General features: G+C 37.0%; 1 protein-coding gene and 1 pseudogene across 1 annotated transcript in view; both read left to right on the top strand.

Moving 5' to 3' along the window:
• Csnka2ip (casein kinase 2 subunit alpha' interacting protein) overlaps positions 1 to 23,960 on the top strand; it is a 112,147-nt gene that overhangs the window by 39,607 nt on the left and 48,580 nt on the right. The window lies entirely within an intron of this gene.
• Positions 4,181 to 6,533, top strand: LOC116083466 (annotated as a pseudogene).

Raw genomic sequence — 23,960 nt, 5'->3', positions numbered from 1 at the left:
ACAACTCAGTTAAATGTAACCCACTCCTGGCATGGAAGATTTCATTTACTGGTGAAAGACATCTAGCTAGGGGCTTTATCTCCACTTTACTGTTATTTGGTGATTTTATTACACCTCTCTTTCCCTCTCTGTCTCTCTCATTCATAATATATATGATATATATATATCATATATATATAATTACTATAGTGGAGCTTCTTAATTAGCTGTTTTCTATCTCTTTGCTTACATTATTCACTTGTTTTTGTCCTAAAGGCAATATTATTGTTATACATCTCCTTATCATTCATATTTTGGGTTCCAGCAATTCCTCTTATTTCTTGACTTTGTTCATATAACTCTTATGGAATCATAAAAATACACACATATGTTGTTTGTGTCTTATGTGAAAGAGTAGTCTTTTTAATATCTGTATTTTTTAAAAGATGTAACTCTTTCAGTCATTTTTTGGTTCTCGGCCAATTATGTTAATTTGAGTATATTAAGCAAAGTACATATTTCCAGTCCCTGCACATATATTATTCAATTTGATCAAGCTTCAATATATAAAAGCTTTTTGCAAAATGTAGTGTCAAAATGTTACAGTCTTTGGTCAGAATCTTGGCAGATTAAGTCAATTAAAAAGGTCAAAATGATGGTCTTTTATTTTACAGGAAGTGCAAATGTACAGAATCTATTATCTAATTAAATGCACGTCTGTAATTCAATGTTAGGATAGATACTGCAAAAACATAGATGTCAGGAAGTGGAGAATAATATTTTATTATCTGTGATTAGAGACAAAACTGTATGTTCTTATCACTGCTGTTTTATTTATTTCCCTTTGCTATGCTCCAAAGCCTTCATGTCCCACATAGACACAACATTCAGTACTTCATCAAGCTGTCTGAATCATTGGTTACTTGGACAACTCCTGAATTAAGGCCGACAATGAAGGTTCTTAAAGAGTGTATATTTGGTGTCCCTTTAACAGTACTTTCTCCCTTTGCTTATTTTAATATAATGATACTACTAGGTGATAATTTTTTTCCACAGAAAAGGAGAAAACACAAAATGGAAAAATAGGAGTAGCAGGGTAAGGGTAAATTTTAAAATGATGGTTGGGTGAAGTCCTATCTCTGAAGGTAGCACTGACTGAACATAAAGATGATGTTTATGAAAGAAAACACTAACCAGGAAGGAGAAGCAACCAGCAAGGAAGTCTCTAAGATGGGAATCTGTCTGAGGAACAATTGGAAAATCAGTGTGTCTAGAGAGAATCTATACAGGCTGAACATCAAAGGGATGGGACTCGAGACTTCAGATGTCAGACTGTGGATGGAATTATAAGGCACTATAGTGACTTTAACTTTTCTAGTGATTGATGTAGAAAATTAGTGAGCTGAGGGATAACATGACTGGCTTAATGTTTATGCATAATGACCTATCAACCTAAATTGAGGATGGAACAGAGAGGTGGAGGATGAGGAAGGCAGAAGTCAGAGGATACTGGGATGACCACCTCGGAGATTAGTGTTTTGATGGTACATGTACATACACACAGATACCCAGACACACACAGAAACATGCCGCACATCACACACACACACACACACAAACACATAAACAAATGTAGGAATGAAAAAGAAGGGAAGAGGGGGCTTATTGTAATCACTTTGAACCTTGTCATATTTCTCATATTACCTTCAACACACAGACGTCTCTTGCCAAGAATAACATTAACTTTTTGTGTGAAGGAGCTGATTGATCCAGAAAAAAATAACAAAGACAGGTGGCTACTGATTCATCAAAGACAGCCAACAAGAGTAATCTATTATAAAAATATACTTGGATACATAGTAGTAGAAAGAGATAAAATGCCAACATTTATTTATGTACCTATGTGTTTAATTTAATCAAAGAAAGCATATTTTCTGCAAGTCAGAGAAGTACTGTGTTCTCTGAATAGACATCATGCTTCTATATTTCCTTTCTCATTTGAAGAATCACCAAATGGGGACATAGCTAAGTTTCTAGAGGGCTTACCTAGTACACACAAGGATCTAGGTTTGGTGCTAGCATCACAGGAAACCAGAATGATGGCTGAACTTTCATATTCATCTACATGATGAACTTGAGGCCAGCTTGAACTATAGTGAGAGCTTGACTAAAAAGAAAAAGAAAGAGAGAAGAGAAAGCATTGTAAAGAGTTGGGTAAAACAGGTATCCTGCACAATGCTCTGGGAAAACAAGCCCTTTGTGAGTTAGAGAATGAACTCAGCTTTGAAGGTGAATAGGACTTACATCTCTTCCTCTATGTAGCAGATAAAGAATGCACAAAAGGTTAATGCTATTTTTGGCAAGAAAATCTGTCTGCACATTGAGGGTGAGGGGGAAAGAATGACAAGTTCAAGATGACTACAATATGTCCACTCCTCCCTCCTTCCGTCCTACATCCACTTTTCTGTTTGTTTGTTTATTATTTATTTATTTAGTATTTGTATGCATGTGTACACATACATGTACATATATGTGTGTACCATTTGAACATATATAGGTTTGGGGACAACTTGAGGGAGTCAAGTCTTTTTTCCATCATGTATTTTCTAGGGATCCAACTCAGCTTGTCAGGCTACTACCCCTGGTCTTGCTCTGTGATCAAGTCTTGCCTCTAATTTATAGTATGCTTGTGTCAGTTTCCAGAGTACTTGGACTACAGGATTATGGGCAACACACATGGCTTTCAGATTTCTGATTTCACTGGAGCTTAAAGAGACTCATTTGTTCTCAATGGAGAGCAAAGGTTCACATTATATTATGCATAGTTTGTTGGGATTAATGATTAAATATAGAAGCATCAAAATTAGAAGATGTTTATTAAAGCCTAGGATATAGGACATACTTTTACTTGGTAAAATTGACACTGTAGAAAAGCATGATGGTGTCTATATGAAACAAGAGCTGGCTCTGCACAGGGATCCCAGTTGGAGGAGTTAGGGGAAGGACTGAAGGAGCTGAAGGGGCCTAATCTGGCACAAATGGGAGGAGAGGCCCTTGGTCCTGTGAAGGCTTGATGCCCCAGTGTAGAGGGATGCTAGGGTGGGGAGGCAGGAGTCGGTAGGTGGGTTGGCAAGCACCCTCATAGAAGCAGGGTTAAGGGGGTGGATTGGATAGGGGTTTTGCAGAAGGGAAACCAAGAAAGTGGATAACATTTGAAATATAAATAAATAAAGTAATAAAAGAGCTGGCTCTGAAGTAATATACATACATATAAAAGCTGCTACCAAAGTCACATTCAGCAAGAGTTGCAAGGGAGAGAAATTAGTTTTAAATACTTGATAAGAGAAAAATATGACAAAACATTGAATAATGAAACTAAATACAGAATTCTCAGTATTCTTTTAATGATCTCCTCAAAAGTTGTAGGACAATTGCAAGGCATATGCTTTAACATGACATTAACTCTATTAGGAATCACCCATCCCGTTTATTTTACTCTTAGCAATTGAACTTGGAGCAGTTTGAAAAAAATTAGTGCAGCAAAATAAGTGTTTGTTTTTTTCCATGAGTATTTTTAAGTTTAGGAACTCCAAGTTTTCTACATCATGTATTTTTGATAGCTATGAATGTGACAGTATACTGAGTGAATTTGTAGTAGTAACTTTTATTCCTCTGATGTAATTGTCGTCTGGAGGCTTCCTGCCTCCATCTGCTAAGTCTGTCTAGTCCTGGAAGCTTCTATCTTCTGTATAATCTATCTAGGCATAAAATGTTTTCAGCCTCTGAGATTTACTGATAAATAAGCTCACCCTTTCTTGCTCTTTCTGAATTTTTGTTGGCTGGTTCAACTTAGTTGTACTGGCTTAACACTCCTTTCTACACTAACTGGCCTGATCTGGTTTCTTTAGACATCTCCCGAATTGCTCTGCTTGGCCTCATACTAACTTTGGCAGTATGTTCTAATCTTCTGGATCCTTTTCATTCTCTGCTGGCTTGCTCTGTCTTTATCTGTCTAGCTTGTTCTCTCTGCAACCTGTCTTTGTAAAACTCTCCCAGTAAAACTGCTTCTTTTCTTTTTCTTTCTCTCTACACTACAATTTCTTCTTTTTCTTGTTCCCGAGAGTTGGGCATACTATATTCTGTCAAATCTTCCTCTGATTCATCACTTTGTCTGCCACCCAATTAGACTTCACTTTCAAACATGGATGCCTCCTTTGGCAAGTAACTTGATCCTAATGTTATTCCTAGTGCTTTCTCATTCTCTCTGATTCCCACCCATCTGAGTTGAATAACTTCCTCTGGCCCATGCTCCCACCTCCACCATGTTCTGCCTAAGTACACAGGGCTAACTGACCATGTTCTTAATCTTGTGAAAATCTGAGCACAAATCCATTTCCCTTAAGTTGTCCTCTTGGATATTCTGGTGATAGTTACACAAAAGTACCTGTTGTGGGCTGAGGAGAACAGTGGCTAAAAACAAACCTCAGGTTTCTGGATGGTATCACTTGAGAAGATCAAAATATCAGTTGTAAAAATAATGCATGCAGTAAAGAAGCAAGCGAATATTAAACCAATAAGACTTGCTTCAAACTAAAATTCATGATATAAAGGCAGTGGGGAATTTGGCTCAGTAAACTGGAAACAATTTTGGACTGAGGATGCTGAATCCTAGCTAATTGCCAGACTGGAACACTTCAGTTGTTTTATCTCTCCTTAAGACTAGGACCAGACTACAGAGTCAGGGGAAAGCTGACTTAACTGCCAATGGCACCAGACATAGCAGAGAAAGAAAAGACCTGGATAGAAGTTGTATTTCCAAATAGCAGACAGAGGAAATCAAGATCCTAACCCTGCTCTGAATTAACTATATCCAGAGCATTGTAAGCATCTCTGCTAAAGGGAGACAGGTGACTTGAATGTACAGGAGACAAAAACACAACCAACAAACTAATCCCAGATGTGCAAATCCCTACTCTGAGATAAAAAAAAAAATAACATGCTAGTTTAATAAAATACATATTCCATGTTAGTGACCCCGTGTGAAAATGGTGTGGAAGAGCTTACAAAGAATTCACAAGAAATGATTATAATTATGACCAACAACTCAAAGAAGACAAAGACAAAGATGTGTGAAGTGAATAGTCTACCCAAGATAGAGTTTGAACTCTTTAAGAAAATGCAAGCTGAAATGATAGTGGCTATAAAATAAAAATAAATAAACCAACTAAAAACCAGAGCAGAAAGCCCAAGAAACAGAATGGATTAGGCAAAAATAGTAATAGAAGACAAAGAAAGGGAAATGGATTGTTAAGTTGAAAGCAATGAGAAGTTAGGAAAATATAAATGAAAAATGGGAAAGTTTTTGGAATAGCCTCTTAATTATGGGTGTCAAAGGAGGAGAAACTGTGATAAAGACATAGAAATTATCTTCAGTGAAAGTCTTCAGAGAAGACTTCCTCAACCAAGAATAAGAGCTGCCTATGCTGGTACAAGAGGCCAAAAGAACACCAATTGGACAGGACCAGAAAAATTCTCTATAGCATATTATAATGAAACATTTAGCAACACACTGAAAAAGCAGTGTCCAACGGACTGAACAATACTTAATTTAAATAATTATGAAAATAGTTAAATTGTATAGAGAACAGTTTATTGGATATGTATGCAATACACAATAATTGAATCAGTAGCAAATAAAAGTATTTTTTATAGTAAGTATAATTTGCCAGGTTTGGTGACGCTCCCTTGTAATTTCAGTTCTTAGAAGGCAGAAGGAGGATTCCAAATGTGATCCAGGCTAGAGTTTGAAAGGCAAAGAGAAGCTGCAAGCCCCGAACTTTCCCAGTGGTTTTGGTGAATAGGAACCTTTTTTGGAGAGCTGCCCTGGGGACTGGGGTGGGGGTGGGGTGAGGGGAGGAGGACAGTGGAGAAGTTCCAGCTTCCGTCAGACAAGCTGAGTGTGGGCATCATCTCCCGGGGCTGCATGATCACTGCTCTGCAGGTCAAAGACAGGCAGGGGAGTGCCTCAGACTTGGTGCTTGGCTTTGCCGAGTTGGAAGGTTACCTCTAGAAACAGCCATACTTTGGACAATGGTTGGGAGGGTAGCCAACCGAATTGCCAAAGGAAGATTCACTGTAGCCGGAAAGGAATACTACGTGCCCATTAACAGAGAGCCTAACAGTCTCCATGGTGGGCTCACAGCGTTTGATAAGGTCCTCTGGACCCCTCAGGTGTTGTCTAATGGCGTCCAGTTCTCTCGAGTCAGTCCAGATGGCGAGGAAGGCTACCCTGCAGAGGTGAAAGTCTGGGTGACATATACATACCCTGGATGGTGGAGAGCCTATAATCAACTACAGAGCACAGGCCAGCCAGACCACTCCAGTTAATCAGACCAACATTCTTATTTCAGCCTAGCAGGCCAGGACTCCCCAAATATGACCATGAAGTCACCATTGCAGCAAATGCATGTTTGCCTGTGGATGAAACTGATTCCAACAGAGGTCTGGAGTTCAGTTCCCAGCACCCACATTGGGCGGCTCACAGAGACTCCTAATCATGGAGAGTCACAGCTAAAACACCAGCTCCAGAGAATCCGAAGCCTCTGGCCTCCGGCGTCCACTTGCATCCACACTCCTGTGCACTAATCCTGAACACAACATGCATAATTTACAATACGGTAAAAATCTTTTAAGAAGTTTTGGATACCTATATAAAGTATACAAGCTTTTCTTTGTTCAAGTTAGAAGGTCCATAAAGCGCAGTTTTGCAATCAAGAGTGTTCACCCTTCCTGTCTCAGTTTTTTGTTGTTGTTTTGATTTGTTTGGTTTGGTTTTGGTTTTGGTTGTTTGAGGCAAGATTTTGTTTTTTTTTCTGTGTAGCCTGGCTGTGCTGGACTCGCTCTGTAGACCAGGATTCTTGTCTGAGTTTGATTCCCAATTCCACATCAGAAAGCTTACAACTGAGCCTGTCCCAAAACACCCAGAGGAAGCTCCACTGCCAGGTTAACATGCCCAGAAGTGAGGATGACACATCATCTCTCCCAACACCGCGAGTAACTGGGACCATCGAGACCCAGGCACGCAGGAACTCCATCAGACCAGTGGCACAGGTCCCTTCTAGTCTGTCTAGACCAATAAATACCCTGAGCAGACCATGGGTGCAAACTCTGCAGCGAGCCTCAAAACACCCAGAGGAAGCTCTACTCCCAGACTTTCTAACATTCCCAGGATCCCAGGATCCCAGGAGCTTGGTCACGCCAGGATGTCAGGGTCCCAGAGGCAGCTTGATTCCCAGGAGCTTGGACACACCCAGGGTCTCAGGATCACAGGATCACAGAAACAGCTTCACTCTGAGGAGTTCTGACAAAACCAGGATCACAGGAGGGACAGGCTCCAGCCAGATATAGCCAGGGCAGGTAGCACTAGAGATAACTAGATGGCAGGAGGCAAGCATAAGAAAATAAACAATGGAAACCAAAGTTACTTGGCATCATTAGAACCCAATTCTTCCACCATAGCAAGTCCTGGATACCCCAACACACCAGAAAAGCAAGATTCAGATCTAAAATCACTTCTCATGATAATGATAGAAGACTTTAAGAAGAACATAAGTAAGAAGTCCCCTAAAGAAAGACAGGAAAACACAAGTAAACAGCTAGAAGCCCTTAAAGAGGAAACACAAAAAACTTCCCTAACCTAAAGAAAGAGATGCCCATGAACATACACGAAGCCTACAGAACTCCAAATAGACTGGACCAGAAAAGAAATTCCTCCCATCACATAATAGTCAAAACACCAAATGCATGAAACAAGAAAGAATATTAAAAGCAGTAAAGGAAAAATGGCAAGAAACATAATGGCAAGCCTATCAGAATTCTCACCAGAGACTATGGAAGCCAGAAGATCCTGGGCAGATGTCATACAGACCCTAAGAGAACACAAATGCCAGCCCAGGTTACTATACCCAGCAAAACTCTCAATTACCATATAGAGAGAAAACAAGATATTCCATGACAAAACCAAATTTATACAATATCTTTCTACAAATCCAGCACTACAAAGGATAATAGATGGAAAACACCAACACAAGGAGCAAACTTACACCCTAGAAGAAGTAAGAAACTAATCTTTCAACAAACTCATGCAAACATAATTCCACCTGTAATAACAAAAATAACAGGAAGAAACAATCACTTTTCCTTAGTATCTTTTTTTTTTTTTTTTTTTTTTTTTTTTTTTTTTTTTTGGTTTTTCGAGTCAGGGTTTCTCTATATAACCGTGGCTGTCCTGGAACTCACTCTGTAGACCAGGCTGGCCTCAAATCAGAAATCCGCCTGTCTCTGCCTCCCAAATGCTGGGATTAAAGGTATGTGCCACCACCGCCTGGCCTTAGTATCTGAAAGTATTTTAATATGAAAATTAATACTACCAACATATCCTGATCAATTGAAATTGAAAAATATGAGGAATTAGAAATTTGTTGGCTGTCATCCAGTGGTCTCTCTAATTTGGTAATTGGAGAAATAGGTCCAATATTGTACAATCCATATACACTTTCTGCTTGTTTGTACCTGACAGTGTCTTGCTGTGTACCACAAAATGGTCTTGAAATCATGCTTCTCCTATCTCAGCCTCTCTATTAGTAGGATTGTTTATTAGATGTTTTTACACTATACTATGGTTTTCAGAACAGCTTACATATTTCAAACAGTTGATGAATGATTTCATGGATAGACCATCTTAATACACACACCATTTCTTAAATGAATGCAAACTGTTCCCTGTGGACTGTAGCTTTGACCATAGCAGGAAATCTCTATCCAAAAATCATGCCTACAATTTATTCTTTGTCACAGCAGAACTGCCAATCAATAGTTAGCTTAGCTACTATGGAGGTAAAATCTTTTGGTGATGTGAGGGACATTACATCACTTTATTACAATGAACTCCAATGTCTAAAAATTGTTCTTATTTTGGGTTTGTACTACAGTAAGAGCCAAGATTTTAAGCTCTGGTAAAAACAAAACAAAACAAACAAACAAAAAGACTTCATTTATTTAAATTCACTTAAAGAAAACTAATAGTGATATATTATTTTAAAATATACAGTTTATATATTTGGAATTATTTAAAATTTATATTGAGAAAAATGTATGTATTTTCAGTATTGCTATAGACAAGCATCTACATAAGACTGTTCAATTGATTGATGTTTTATATCAAACAACTTTTATAATACTCATTGTTATTGTTACAATGTTTTATAAATTTTAAAGAATATGATAAACAAAAAAAGGCATGACAGGTATTAAAGGAGGTTTCTGGGAGGAGTTGGAGTATCAAAAGGGACAGAGAATGTGATGCTTTTAAATATAAACAAATTCAGATAAATTGAAATCATTTATCTTTTCTTATCATACTACAATAAACCTTAAATAATAATAATAATAAAAGAAGTCAGAAGGAGAAAAATCAGGAGTTCAAATCCGGCTCTGCATGGTAAGGTTGAAGCCAGCCTGATTATATAAGATCCTTTCTCAAAAAACTGAAGAATAAACAATTGACACAGAATGATAAGTGTCGACAGTGACATTTCTGAAGGAGTTTAAGGTGATTTACTGTTTAGTTTTGTGGTTATAAAATATGTGCCTGAAATGAAATGGAGGAAAGATAAAAGCAATCTTTATTACCAAACAAAATCAGTAGCTGACTGAGGTACAAATAAGTGGCCATTGTCATGTAACTTCCCCAGTACTGAAACTCTCTTGCCATCTAATCTCTGTGTCATTTTTCCCTGCAAAGTAATAATTTGGGCACTGAGATTATATTATTCCCAATTCTTTACACTCTGTATTTTTTATTTTATACTTCAAATTCTATATCTCACATAATGTTTTCCTCTACTTCATTAGCTTGTGAGCAATCTCTAGAAAGACCTAAAACTTAAATTTACCTTAATGTGATACACTATTGACATAAAAGGAAGAGACATTGTATATTTATAAATATTAAAATTATTTAGTATGTGCAAAATTATTGTACAAACTAAACTTAAATTATTCATTAATAGGATATTTAGCTATTTATTTTCTTCAACTGTTTTGCAAAATTAAATAATGGTTTGAGGGATTTCAATTCTAAATAGTGTTTCATTACTGAAAGTGAAAAGTAAGAAGTGCCCTGATAATATATAAATTGTCCACTCTCCTTTCAGATGCCATGTATTATTTTATTTATTCATAAAGCAATCCCTGACTGGGAGCTGAGCCAGTAAATTGATCTCATTTTCATTACTTATAACAGCTATTTGGATAAGAACCATTGTTATAACTTAGTAAAATTGGGTAACTGTTTCCTGACAACCTACAGGAAAAAATATGATTTCCTATAATAAAACTCTGAACTACATCCAACTCAGAGAAATATGCTGAATTTATAAACAGAAATTTAAATGCCCTAATGTTCAGAAGAATGTGGACATTATGGCTTCTGGAATTGTTCTTCATCTTGAGCTGCTATTACTTATGCAAAATGTCAAAGGAAGATAAATGGCTCATTGTAAAACCCATTGAATAAAAAGCTCCGATTTCTAACAGTGATTTTAATCAGAAATCATTAGATGATTTAGAGCAAAATAGTCAAAAATCCCATGTTCCTGTTTTATCATCAATAAAATAAGAAGAAAAATGTACTTTCTCTCTGTCCTTCAACTTTTCATGTTTTAAAAAGACCCCAGCATGCTCTGGAAGTCTAAATGCCAACCTTATAATTTAAAACTGTTTAAATCTAGGCACTAATTAGTTAAATTAATCCTACCACAAATTTGTTATACAAAAACTTAAATAGTATTAAATTATATCTATTTATCTATTCACTAAAATATGTGCTTCATTTTACCAGTGTAACTCTTTCTATTTTGGTCTGCTCATCTTTATGGGTATATAAAGACAATACTTTGAACATAAAAAAAAGCCACATATTTCAGATCAATATCCAAGAGACTTTGTTTATTAATATAAGTGAAATATGTGATCTGGCAGTGAAGTCTTGAGATAGAAAAATTCTTGAGGTAGAAAAATTCTTGAGATATCTTCAATGGGAATCTGTATAAAGAGATAGCCATTTTGTTGGAGGGCCTTTCCTTCTTTGTCTTTCTTCCTTTCTTTCTTTCTCCCTTTCTTTCTTTCTTTCTTTCTTTCTTCCTTCCTTTCTTTCCTTCTTTCTTCCTCCTATCCAATGGCACGTAGACCTTTGTCTTGCTCAGTGTTAAAATCTGTTCAGCTCCTACTGTTCCCTGTATACACATTAATGCTCAAACTATGTCTGAGAAAGCAATATTAAGCATGGAGTCTATTGCATTCATTACAAGTCTTTTGGCTTGTCCTATTTTATTTTAAGTTACTGTGATTGAAGACCATGACCAAAAGCTACTTGTGGAAGAAAGGATTGGCTTGGCTTCCATATCCTGCTCACAGTCCATCACTGAGCAATGCCAAGGCAGGAATTCAAGGAAGGACAGAACTTGGAGGCAGGTATTAAAGTTGTAGGCATAGATTTTTTTAAAAAACCTACTTTAATAAGGGTTCTCATATGCTTAGACTCACCTTCTAGTCACCATCCAACGGTAGGGGAGAAAAGATGGTAAATGGACAATAGGAATGTATACTTGTTTAGAAGTAGTATTTTAGGGCAATTCCAATCTCTGTTTTCAGGATATCAGCAGTCCCATTCAGTAGTGGTAGGATATCAACAGTTCAGTTAAAAGAGTGCCACTAAACACAAATCAATAGCATTGGCACAATCCAGCAGAAACATCCAGGCTCCACCAAAACAGCAAGAGTCAGTGGATGGATCAGAAGCAGCCAGGATGCCAGGAGAAACTCTCTGTCATGCCTCTCTCAGTGTAGTGAAGATCAGCAAAGATATTAGACCAATGAAACAAGCATACCATCACTGTCTGTTAGATCCTGCTTATACTCCCCAAACATGGTGTGTCTTCTCACAGGTCTGCTTCAGCAAATCATCACATGAGTCTGCCTTAGCAAAACATTACAGAAGTCTGCCTCAGCAATGCATCACATGACCCAGCCAGGAATTTCCACTTCATAAAGCAGAGACCATGGAGTAACACTGCTTGGTGTTTTGCTCAGATGGCTTACTCAGTTTGATTTCTTATGCAACCCAGGACTACCTGCCCAGCGATAGCAATATTCACAGTGGACTAGGCCCTCCTACATTACCAACTTTATTCATAAAGTTCCCCCAGACTTGCCTGCAGTCCAATCTGATAAAGGCAATTTCTTAACTGATGTTCCCTCTTTTCAGATCACTATATCTTGAAGTAACTAGCACATTGTTCTATTATTTTTGAGACATGGTTTCACTATGTAGTCTAGGCTAGTCTGGAATTGTTCATGTAGCCCAGGCTTGACTTGATCCCATAATACTCTGGCTAGTTCTGGGAATACTGGTGTATGCTGCCATGTGCAGCTTCTTTAATTATAGCTTTAATAACATTGTTTTAGGCATAAACATTCAAATATATACCAAGTATATCTGAGTTATTTGATATTTGTACAAAAAGCTATATACACAAAATGTGTAATAATTATAAATGCTGTACTTAAATAAAATAAAAATAAAATGTTGAACTTTTGGCATATCAGTGTTGATGTGTGTGATGTTTCTAGTGATATCATGTTTGAGGAATGTATTCTTCAAAATTAGTATAGGCATTGAAAACATTTTTGGAATTTTTCGAATAAATTTTGTTACTAAAGTTTTGGTACTTCTTTGATACTTTACTCTTAGGACAAAATAATTGCCTTGTGCATTATGATTTGTGGTCTGTATAATATAATTTTTTTTAAAAAAAGATAATTTTTAGCTTTTAACAGTTGAAAACCATCACATCATGAGATAAGCATGGTGGCACATGCCTATAATCCCGATACTCTATTGAGATAGAAAAATTACCATAAATTTGAGGTCAGTTTAGATTATATAGAATTTCAGACTAGCCTGGGGTACATAATGAGACTCTGGCTTATACAATTTATCTCTCTTAAAAAAAAAAACTCACACCTTTAAACTGAAAGTACATATGTTGCCAGTTTGAGGAATATTCCAGAATGAAATGTCCAGGGTAAGTTGGGGAAAGGAGAGTGGACAAACCTCAGATACCCTATTCTACATCCAAAGTTCAGACACAGATGTAAATGTACTTCTGCATCAACCCTTCATTCATTCATTTGATAAATATTTTCTATGTGCATATCATATGCAAGTAACATGCCAGGCATTGAGCAGCAAGGATGAATAGACATGAGTGTTCACACTGTAAATTATAACATACCCATCATCCAGGTCTGAAGTGAAAAATCACTACTTCTTCCACCATGAATTAAAGGGCTAAGGTCTAAAAATGACCATCACAGTCCTAGAAAATGAAAACGAACATTCATGTCATCATGGATTTTAACTAATATCCCATTGAGCTTTGTCCCTAAAAGGAAAATAAAATGGGGAATCCCAGCCTTTATTTTAGGTAGGATGCTGCCTAAAATTGATAAAATAGTGGATACAGGCTACAGAGACAGTTCAAAGAAATGATTCATAAAAAAAATCAGGGTAAAAGTAAACCACAAAATACTTTATTATAACAGAAATATCTTTAAAAGAACATAAAATTGACAGCATTTTAGAGAAAAAGTTTGTCATTAAAAAATTTAAGATTATAAAATAATAAGATGATAAATATTAGAAAATTATTTATAAGTAATCCACTTAAACTCCTATAATTGGACTTCAAGTTGATATAAACTAAAATTCAAGGTATTTTATTTAGCATTTAAAGGCTGATACATAGTTTTAGCAAGACTAGTAGTCTCGTTTGTAAACAATGAGGCTGTTTTGAACTACCCAGTTCTAACCAGTTTATACATGCTGTTTTAAGGAGGAAGAGTTAAAATATTAAGAGATAGTGGTAGTGAAAAAAAGAAACTGTAAGAGACAAATGATGCTTCCCTCCCAGCAGTGTCTGTGAGCTAATCTCCTGAGCCCACACTCATGGATGAAGGGAATCTGTGGGGTTGGGTAAGTTAGGGCGTTTAAGGTGAGAAAATTATCACAGTGCAACTGATCTAACTCTGTGAATCTCTAAAGCTGGAGAACTCTTCCTTGGATGGTAAAGTATGGGAATGCACAATTTTAGAATGTTCAAAAGGATGGAACATTGCTAGCTTTGAATAATGAAGAAAGTGTATAAGTGCATAAAATATACTTGATACTAAAAGAGTAACGTGTAATGTGAAGTTTCCCAGCCTCAGCTTCAAATGGCAATTCTAACTGTATATAAGTTCTTTAAGCTATATAGACTTCATCTTTGGTAAATCTTGTGTGATTTTTTTTGCAGGGTCTTATTTCATAATGAAGTATATAAAAAATAAAAAATAAAACTGAAATATATATGTATGTATATCTATATATCTATATATATGTATATATATCTATATATACATCTATATCTCTATCTATCTATCTATCTATCTATCTATCTATCTATCTATCTATCTATCTATCTATCTATCTATCTATCTATCTATGGTGTGGGGAGATCCCAGGCCAAGCACTGTGGGTGGAATCTAGTTGTTGGAAGAGGAACTTGTTTAGGTACTGTCTTGTTGCTATTACAAAATACCTCACAATTCGAATTAAGGAGAGGAGATGGGAAATGGGCAAGGTATTTTCACTCACAAGTCCCTCATGGGAAGAAGTCATATTGGTAGGAGCTTGAGGCCATTGGGCATGTTCTTTCTGCAATTAGGAAGCAAGAGCTATGAATACCAGGTCTCAGCTCGTGATTCATTCCCGTGAAATATTGCCACCCACAGTTATTGTGGTTCTTCCCACCTCAATTAACCTAATTGTAATAATTCCTCATAGGCATGTCCTGATGCTTATCTCCTCAAAGACACAATTCTAGATCTTGTCAAATTGCAATACTAGTGATCCCCGGAGTGGACTCTCCACAACAGCTTTATCTTACATCATTGAATATCTGTGTTGAACTTCTAAACTTCAAAGAATAAGAAAGTAGTGTATATGGTTTTAAGACATCCAATAAGAGGCTGTTTATTAGCAAAAGGAAAACAATGCAAAATTGTCTATGAAAAGTTGAAGTGTAACTCATGACACCAATGGAGAAAAGCGTGTTGTAGTGGTTAACGAATCACCAAGAAATGTCATTGAGGTTTAGGACAAGAGAACTTTATAGGGTAAAGTTATTGAGGGCCTTGAAGTTTAGGTAACAGTTTTATTTCTATGACTAAAAATGATAAATTAGTAATAATAGCTAGAGAATATACATATTGTATTAAAGGGGAAGTCTAAGGCAAAACATTTAGTTTTGCTATTTGTATTTTGATAAAACATGAAGATCAAAGGTTAGGTCTTTTAAAATAAATTGCAATTCAACATCTTTAAATAGTTACTTTTCCAGTTGCCATAGCAAAATAACTGACAAAAGCAAATCTTATGGAAGGAATGTTTTATTTACCATCGTGCTTAAGGATATAGTTTGTCATAGTGCAAACGTCATGGTGGCAGGACCTTGAGGGGAGTTGTCACATTGAAGAGGGATGTAAAGGGAGGTGATCATTGGTGCTCAGTTGACTTTCTAGTGTTCTTGTGGGATTCCAGCTCATGTTATAACTCCATTCATATACGGGGTAGATTTTTTTCCCTCAGTTAAATCTTTTTTAGAATCAGCTTTATAGACATATCCAAAGCTATGCTTCTATGGTGATCCTAAAACCTGTCCTGTTGACAATGAAGATTAAGAATCTTGGTGCCTGGAGGTGGTGACACTCGCCTTTAATCCCAGCACTTGGGAGGCAGAGGCAGGGACATTCTGAGTTCGAGACCAGCCTTGCCTACAGGGTGAGTTCTAGGACAGCCAGGGCTATACAGAGAAACCCTCTCTCGAAAAACAAACAAACAAAAAACCCCAAAACAACAACAACAGCAGCAACAACAACAAAAAGCAAAAACAAACTTAGTATCCAAGGAGCTGAAGGGTTTATAACCCCTTAGGATGACCAACAATATGAACTAACCAGTACCCCCAGAGCTCCCAGGGACTAAACCACCAACCAAAGAGTACACATGGTGGGACTCATGGCTCCAGCTGCATATGTAGCAGAGGATGGCCTAGTCGGTCATCAATGGGAGGAGAGGCCCTTGGTCCTGTGAAGGCTCTATGCCCCAGTGTAGGGGAATGTCAGGGCCAGGAAGCAGGAGAGGGTGAGTTGGTGAACAGGGGGAAGGGGGAAGGAATAGGTTTCTTTTTTTCCCTGAGGGGAAACCAGGAAAGGGGAGAACATTTGAAATGTAAATAAGGAAGATATCTAAAAATTACAAAAAAGAATCTTGATACCCATACTTAATGAGCAAATTCTTATTATTTCACAAGAATTTAAACCTCATATATAAATTTTCAAGTAATCTTAATTAGGAAATAATTTCTGTAAAAGAATGAACATATACATATAAAATTATGTGCTCATCAACAATAGCAATGAAAGAAATACATCAGTAATACTCATGTAGTTATTGTTGGTGCTGGGGAAGAAAATCTTAATGGAAAAATTCATTTTATTAAAGCTATTTCCTATGAATAAACCATAAGAACAAAAATACTTTGGTAGAAAATTTGGAGCAAATAGTTCTGTGACTTTATTGCAAATATGAATCACAATCAAAAAGTTATGCTAGATTCTTTGTTTTTCTTTTATTTGTGTGGTTCTGGAGGTCTGAAGCTTGGGCTTCCCACCAGCCAATTGCCTTACTACTCTGCTGACCTCTCAGCCCATTTTACTTTGAGACATACATTTGATTTTCTAGGCCGCCTTTGAGTTCATTGTGTAGTTCAGGCAAACTTTGAAGTGTTGATCACCTTGCTTCAAACTCCAGAGTAGTTGGGATTCAGTTGGTTAGGGCAAAGAGGTTCATTAGCGCTGTTAAATCTTTAAATGAAATATCATGAAGTTCTCCATTCTTACAAAGATAGGAAGATTGAGTCTTTGTCCTTTTTGGTGAAGTGGCTAAGCTACCGGCTTTAAACAGCTAAATATATCTAAATGGGCTCTTCTTAAGAGGAAAGAGAACCCTCAAAACAGGAGAAAAAGAGAAGCAGAGAAGAAAAAAATAAAGAAGAAAAGAACATGTAAGGAAACTAGTAAGTTTAAATTACTAGAAGTGTAAATTAACTTTAAGACGTCTGTATTAGTAGTACACCTTCTGTGAGTTAATGTCTTCTAGTCATGATAGGAAATCCTAGTCCAAGAAACAACAACACAGCTTAAACAGGGCTTGCCTAATAAACACTCTATTCAACATGTCATGTGGATAGAGGAAATCTCACAATGCCCCATTCACAGATGAAGAGCGACAGCCAAGAGCTATTGAAGGATAAAAATTTAGTTTTCTACAGGGACAAGCTGACTAGCTATGCAATTTCAAATGGTTAGACCTGAACACATATACTTAATGTGCAACACTAAACGAATCCAGCAGATTGTGGAGTATATGCATATATGACTATAATAATTATAGTAGAAGAGACCATGAGTAAGGGAGTGGGATGGGAGCACAGGATGAGCTAGAATAGGGAGAGCTCTGGAGAGCTAGAAATGATGTAAACACAGTGGACTCATCATCTATGACATTCTCAAATAAGAAATCGGAACCATTTAAGTGAGTTGTTACATGTTTGGTTACTTTAGGGTATAGAGTAAATGAGATAAGACAACCATTTCCCTCTGTTTGGAAGAGTAGGGCCATCTGCTATGCTTCATTTGTTAGCCTTTGGACAATACAGAATATTGTATATTGTATCATTCCATATAGGTACACTATGGGTTAAATGGAAATACAACAGGCTACCTCAAATCCACAACCTAGCAATTGATTGCTTAGAAGGCATTCATTTGAAAATTTGTTTTAACATTTGCTTTCAAATAAAATCTAAACAGTGTGATTTGATTTCACATTCACCAGAACAATAAACAGTCAAAAATTTCTGACAGTACTGTGTACCAGTAAGAATGCGGAACAAAGGGAATCCTCGTAAGGCATTAGTGACTGTATAAATTGATGGGAGGTTTGAGGATAATTTGGTAATGCTTAGTTGAGTTGACAAGGATCCAGCATTCCTAAGTGCAGTATTTACTTTAGAAAAGCTTTAGCATATGTGCACAAGAAAACGTATAAAGGTAATGAATTGCAACATTGTTTACAGTAAGGAACCAGTAAAAACCTAAATGTCTATTATTAGAAATAGATAATTTATATACAGCAATCACAGTGAATAAGGCAAATAAACCCCCCTAGAAAACTGATAGACTCTGCCATGAATATATGTTGTGTGGAGAGATACAGGACTATATATTAAATGTCCATATGTAATGAAATTGTATAGAGGTGTAAAAATGTCAGCAAAAGGGATATACCTCAACTTTAGCATTGTTATATGGTGGGCTCAAGGGACGTAGCGTGCAGGGGACAGAAAAGGTCCGGCCAAACTTTCCTAGGTTAGGCCTTTCTAAAACTTTCCAGAGCCAATGAAATATGTTTGTTAAGTCTGTGAGGTGAGCGAAAGGCATTTGTTAGGTTAATTTTGTGTATTTTCAAATGTATTTAACCAATTAAACATTGAGCTATTTCTTTATCATGTGGAGTAAAATCTGTAGCATTATGAAGTTTCATCTGGGTTATTTTGTGTGGTTCTGCTGATCTTATTTCAAGCTTACAACTTTTTTTTTGTTTTTCTTCACATAAGTTAGCCCATGTTTCTACTTTGATTTCATTTGTATAGGTCATAATTCAATTGGTAATCTTTTCCCAAAATATTTCTCAAAGATTTTCAGATATTCATTGAACTCTAACCTAGTTCTTTTGGTTTAAAAAGAAAAACATGAAATTGAATTCCCAAATATGATTCATTTAGAACAAGTTCTGAAAAATTAAAGTCACTATCAAACATGTGTAACTTTACTCTGGACTATGCAATTTGATTTATGGAGATAAATATTCATCACTCCTGAGAAAAGTATCAGTTTGTCACTACAGTACATTTTACCTTAATGACACAGGGGACCATCTGGTGTCATCAGTATTCTTCCTTCTTCATTTTTCATATCATTGGCTTGGCCCCTCATAGCTTGCTTACTATACCTTTTTTGCAATAAATTATCAGCTCGCAATGGTTACTTAGAAAGTAACTAATAATAATAATAATAATAATAATAATAATAATAATAATAATAATAAATAGCATTTAAAGAGTTTCTATTACATGTAACACATGTTTATGACATTATATGGATTGTCTCCTGAGGGATTTTTAACTTGAGGTTGAAGCTGTCACCTTTAGCTTTTCCAGGTAGAGATATTGAAGTTTTGTGGAATCAATATAATCTCAACAAATTTAAACACACTTGGCGACAAGAGCCCTTACCCATTGAGATGTCTTGCTGTCCACCCTCAGTTTTCTCTCCTGCATGTTTATTTAATCTTTGCAAGTCCACTGTGGCACGTGCATGCTCTAAACTCTCACACAAATAAATGTAACAAAATTCTAAGAAGAATGTGGTGTGAACTTGAAAATGATTTGGGTGGTGAAAAATGAAAGAATTAAAGGCATACAGCGAGCACAGAAAAACATATGCGGATCCCAAAAGTCAGGCAGATCGTACCCTTTCTTGGGAGACAAATTTCATGTACTTGGCCTGCCATGCCTGTGAATTCCTGTGGAAGAAATAAAATACTAAGTAACCAGAAGAAAGGGATGGAATAACAGAATAAAAACAGTGGGCCAGAGATCTGTGGAGATACATTTATGGAGCATGGCACATGAGAATGTGTCAGGGCTGTTTGGGGGATGAAAGCATGATGAGTGTATAGAAGGAATGTGGGGTGCTTCTGGACAGAGGCCTACCTTCAGCATGGATCTTGATTTACCCCTAAATTCATCTCCCCTTTGATGCTGGTTTTTAGCAATTTTTTGTCCATGGACCCATTCCACTCACCCGTTAAACACAGGGAGTTCAGCTCAAGTTCTCCTGAAATGTAAAAATTCCATTTGGAAGGCTGCTTTTAATTCAGCAATAGATTATTTGCTTAGTGTATATTAGTGTATATTCAGGCTACATAAGCGTCACCAAAATATTCTTCCAGTGGTTCCTTCATGCCTTCGGCCTATGCTTTCTTTCTGAAATAAAGCCCGTCTGAGCCTTAGCATTAAGTACCATGAGTCATCTGTTTCTTTAATGAACTCCATACATTGCCCACCCCCTGCTTGCTACTTCATTGGGAGATTGGTTTTGATTCCAAGAGAAATAAATATCAACTTATTTCAACAGGTACAACAAGGACTCTAATGATTTGATTTCTGTAATATCTTCATATATTGCCTATATTTTGGCAAGCAGTTCATTCATTAAACTCTCTTCCAATTATCTCAACTTAACTGTATCATCTATTTCCTTTTGGGAATTTGAGCAAGCCAACTGTTTTTTTTTTTTCTCTCTAGAATTTTTTATTGAATATTTTATGTATTTACATTTCAAATGTTATCCCCTTTTCCAGTTTCCTCTCTGAAACCCCTCTCTCCCATCCCCCTCCCACCCACCCACTCCCACCTCACCATCATGGCATTCCCCTACACTGGGGAATTGAGCCTTCAAAGGACTAAGGCAAGCCAACTGTTTTAAATCATTTCTTTCCTTTACACACTCTGGACTCAGGCCTTCTTAGGCACTCAATTCTTTACAAAGGTAATTATAATGTGTATTAATCTTTATTTTATTAGGAAGCTTATAGAATAAAATATTTCAGGATGGGAAGTGTAGATAGCCAGTTTAAATGATTCATTTCCCCCTAAACCTCATTATTTTTCCTTATAAAAATTAGAAGATTTGCATTAGATCACTGCTAAAAAGATCTTCCAACTTTAAGATTCTATTATTTCCTTAGATAAGGAATATATGATCTTTTAATGTCTTGTAGAACTAAATTTTAGTCTATGTTTTGGGGAAGTATTTGAGAATTCTATGGGAATAAAATAGATCTAAATGATTCCAAACTACAAAGGTGCCAATTAGACATAAAAATGTCAAATAAATAAGTATAATGATTATGTAGCTTTAAATTTTAACCTTAAACACTGAAGTTTTATCCAAAACTAGAAAAAAAAAAAACAATGAAGTTAAGTTTGGGTAATTTTTTCCTATACATCAAGGATATCAACTAAAGTTTCAGCTTTAGTATTTACTGCATGCTCTGACTCACCTCATGCACAGTGTGTGCGAACAGTGACTGCTTCAAATATTTTCGCAAGTATAAAAGGTTTTGCTTGAATGTAGTCTACGCTATACCATTTTCTTCTTATGACTTTGTAAGTGAAGAGATAATTTTTGAAATTTAAAACACTTTAAGAAGGGACAAAGAGGCACTCACTTTTTTTAAATTTTTTTTTTACTGGATATTTTCTTTATTTACATTTCAAATGTTATCCCATCCCCCCTCCCCTACTTCTATGAGGGTGTTCCTCCACCCACCCACTCACTCCAGCCTACTCGTCCTCGAATTCTCCTACCCTGGGGCATTGAGCCTTCACAGGACCAAGGGCCTCTTCTCCCATTGATGTCTGACAAGGGCATCCTCTGCTACTTATGCAGCTGGAACCATAGGTCCCACCATGTGTATTCTTTGATTGGTGGTTTAGTCGCTGGGAGCTCTGGGGGGTCTGATTGGTTGATATTATTGTTCTTTCTATGGGGTTGCAAACCCCTTCAGTTCCTTCAGTCTTTTCTCTAACTCCTCCATTGCGGACCCCACTGAGGACCCTAGAGTCACTCACTTCTTAGGGGCCAGACTTTATGGAAGATTTTGTTCACGTTTAGATTTTGTTTAGGAAAGGGGATCCTCAAGGAATTTGGGGATATCATTTTCTTTGGTTGCATATTAAAGCACCAAACAATAGGAAGAACAACAATATCAACCAATCAGAACCCCCCAGGGACTAAATCACCAACCAAAGCATGCACATGGAGGGGTCCAACGGCTCTAGCCTCCTATGTAGCAGAGGATGGTATTGTCTGGCATCATTAAGAGGAGAGGCCCTTGGTCCTGGTTCGATTCCCCATTGTAGGGGAATGCCAGGGCAATGAGGTGAGAGTGGGTGAGTGGGAGCAGGATCACCCTCATAGAAGCAGGGGGAGGGAGGATGGGATAAGGGGATAACATTTGAAATGTAAATACATAAAATAGCCAAGAAAAATAAATTTAAAAAAAATACACCAAACAACACTGCTGCAATCGCATTTCCAAATAGCATGCATTTCTCTTTATTTAGAAGGGTTTTGTTGTTGTTATTGTTCCAGTGAGGTCAAGCACGCATACCCGTGTTATTAAAAATTACTTATTTTGCTAATCTCTGGAAAGAAAAAAGGGTCTGTAGTATTTACTATTTAAGTTTCATACTTAAGGCAAACCCAAGCTATCACTTGCCTATTGGCCACAGAACCAATTTCTGTTGTGGAATTTGCCCTGTGGAGAAGACGTGGGAGTTCCGTTGTCATGTGCCTGGTGGAGAGGTGAGGGGCAGGATTCTAGTTCCTTTGCTTTGGCTCTGCTGTAGGAAACTTGCTCAGGCTGTTGACTCTCTGTAGCATGTAATGCTGTTAGTTCCCATCCCAAAGCTCACAGCCTCAAGCTCCCACACAGACAGCAAAGTAGAGGAAACAAAGAGAAACTGCTTTTGCTAACCGAATGAATTCAAAGGTCCATAGGGATCAGCAGCCTTACTATCTCACCACTGCTTGGGATGAAGTGGAAGTCTGAGAGGAATCCTTGGCAGACTGTTGAGCCAGTTATCAGTCACCCGGTAGTGTGTGTTTGCTTCCAAATCCTAACACATTCTAAATTTGAAAGTGAACCTACAACTTTAGATGAAGACAGAAGATTCTAAATGAATGTTTGCATTTTTGTTTGTTTGTTTGCGTCTCGTGTTTCTGTATGAATGGGCTAGGAGATGAACCAAGGTCCTTCCACTTTATATTCACTTTGTATACCATCTCCTTGGTGGAATATGTAAACGGGGTTATCTTTTACCATGAGTTAATTCAGAACAAGGTTTTGTTACTAAATTCAAGGCAACAAAGGACTAGTCTTTAAAATGTGAGTGAGTAGCTTCTTCCCGGGCCACATCGAACATTAGCTCTTTCTTTTTTTTTTTTTTTTTTTTTTTTTTTTTTATTTTAGATATTTTCTTTATTTACATGTGAATTTCTCCATTCCCAGTTTCCCCTCCAAAAAACAAAAAAACAAACAAAAACAAACCCCTGATGCCTCCCCCCTCCCCAAGCCTGCCACTCCGCCCTCTCCCACTTTCTGGCCCTGGCATTCCCCTACACTGGGGCACAGAACCTTCACAGGGCAGAGGTCCTCTCCTCCTGTTGATGATCGATTTTGCAATCCTCTACCATACACATGCTGCTAGCTCTTTCAATTTTAGAACGAGTGAGTGCCATTTCAGCTGACAGAGAGGTGTGTGCCCTGTCTCAACTGTGCTGGCAGTAACACTACTGGTCTATTTTCCTTAATGGTAGAGAGAATTTCTTTCAAAAGCAAAACTTTATGGCCAGCGAAGCTGCTATCTTTGCAATAGATTCCAGAACATCCTATGTAGTGGGTTTATTTTTTTAAATACATAATGGGTTAATATTAAAATATGCATTAAGGCAGAAGAATGCCAAAAGAAACTAATTCACCATTACCAGACTTGCTAAGTGAAGGGCAAAGTGCTAAGAGCTCATAGATAAGGATACATTCTGCCTTCAGGCACTCTGTAGATGGTTTTCACAGGCAGTGACATAAACAAGGTGTAGGTTGTTCTTCCCTCAAGGAAGTTGAGGCAACG

This window comes from Mastomys coucha, unplaced genomic scaffold (assembly GCF_008632895.1).
Source record: "Mastomys coucha isolate ucsf_1 unplaced genomic scaffold, UCSF_Mcou_1 pScaffold12, whole genome shotgun sequence".
NCBI classification, from domain to species: domain Eukaryota; kingdom Metazoa; phylum Chordata; class Mammalia; order Rodentia; family Muridae; genus Mastomys; species Mastomys coucha.
This window is presented reverse-complemented; position numbering and strand designations above follow the sequence as displayed.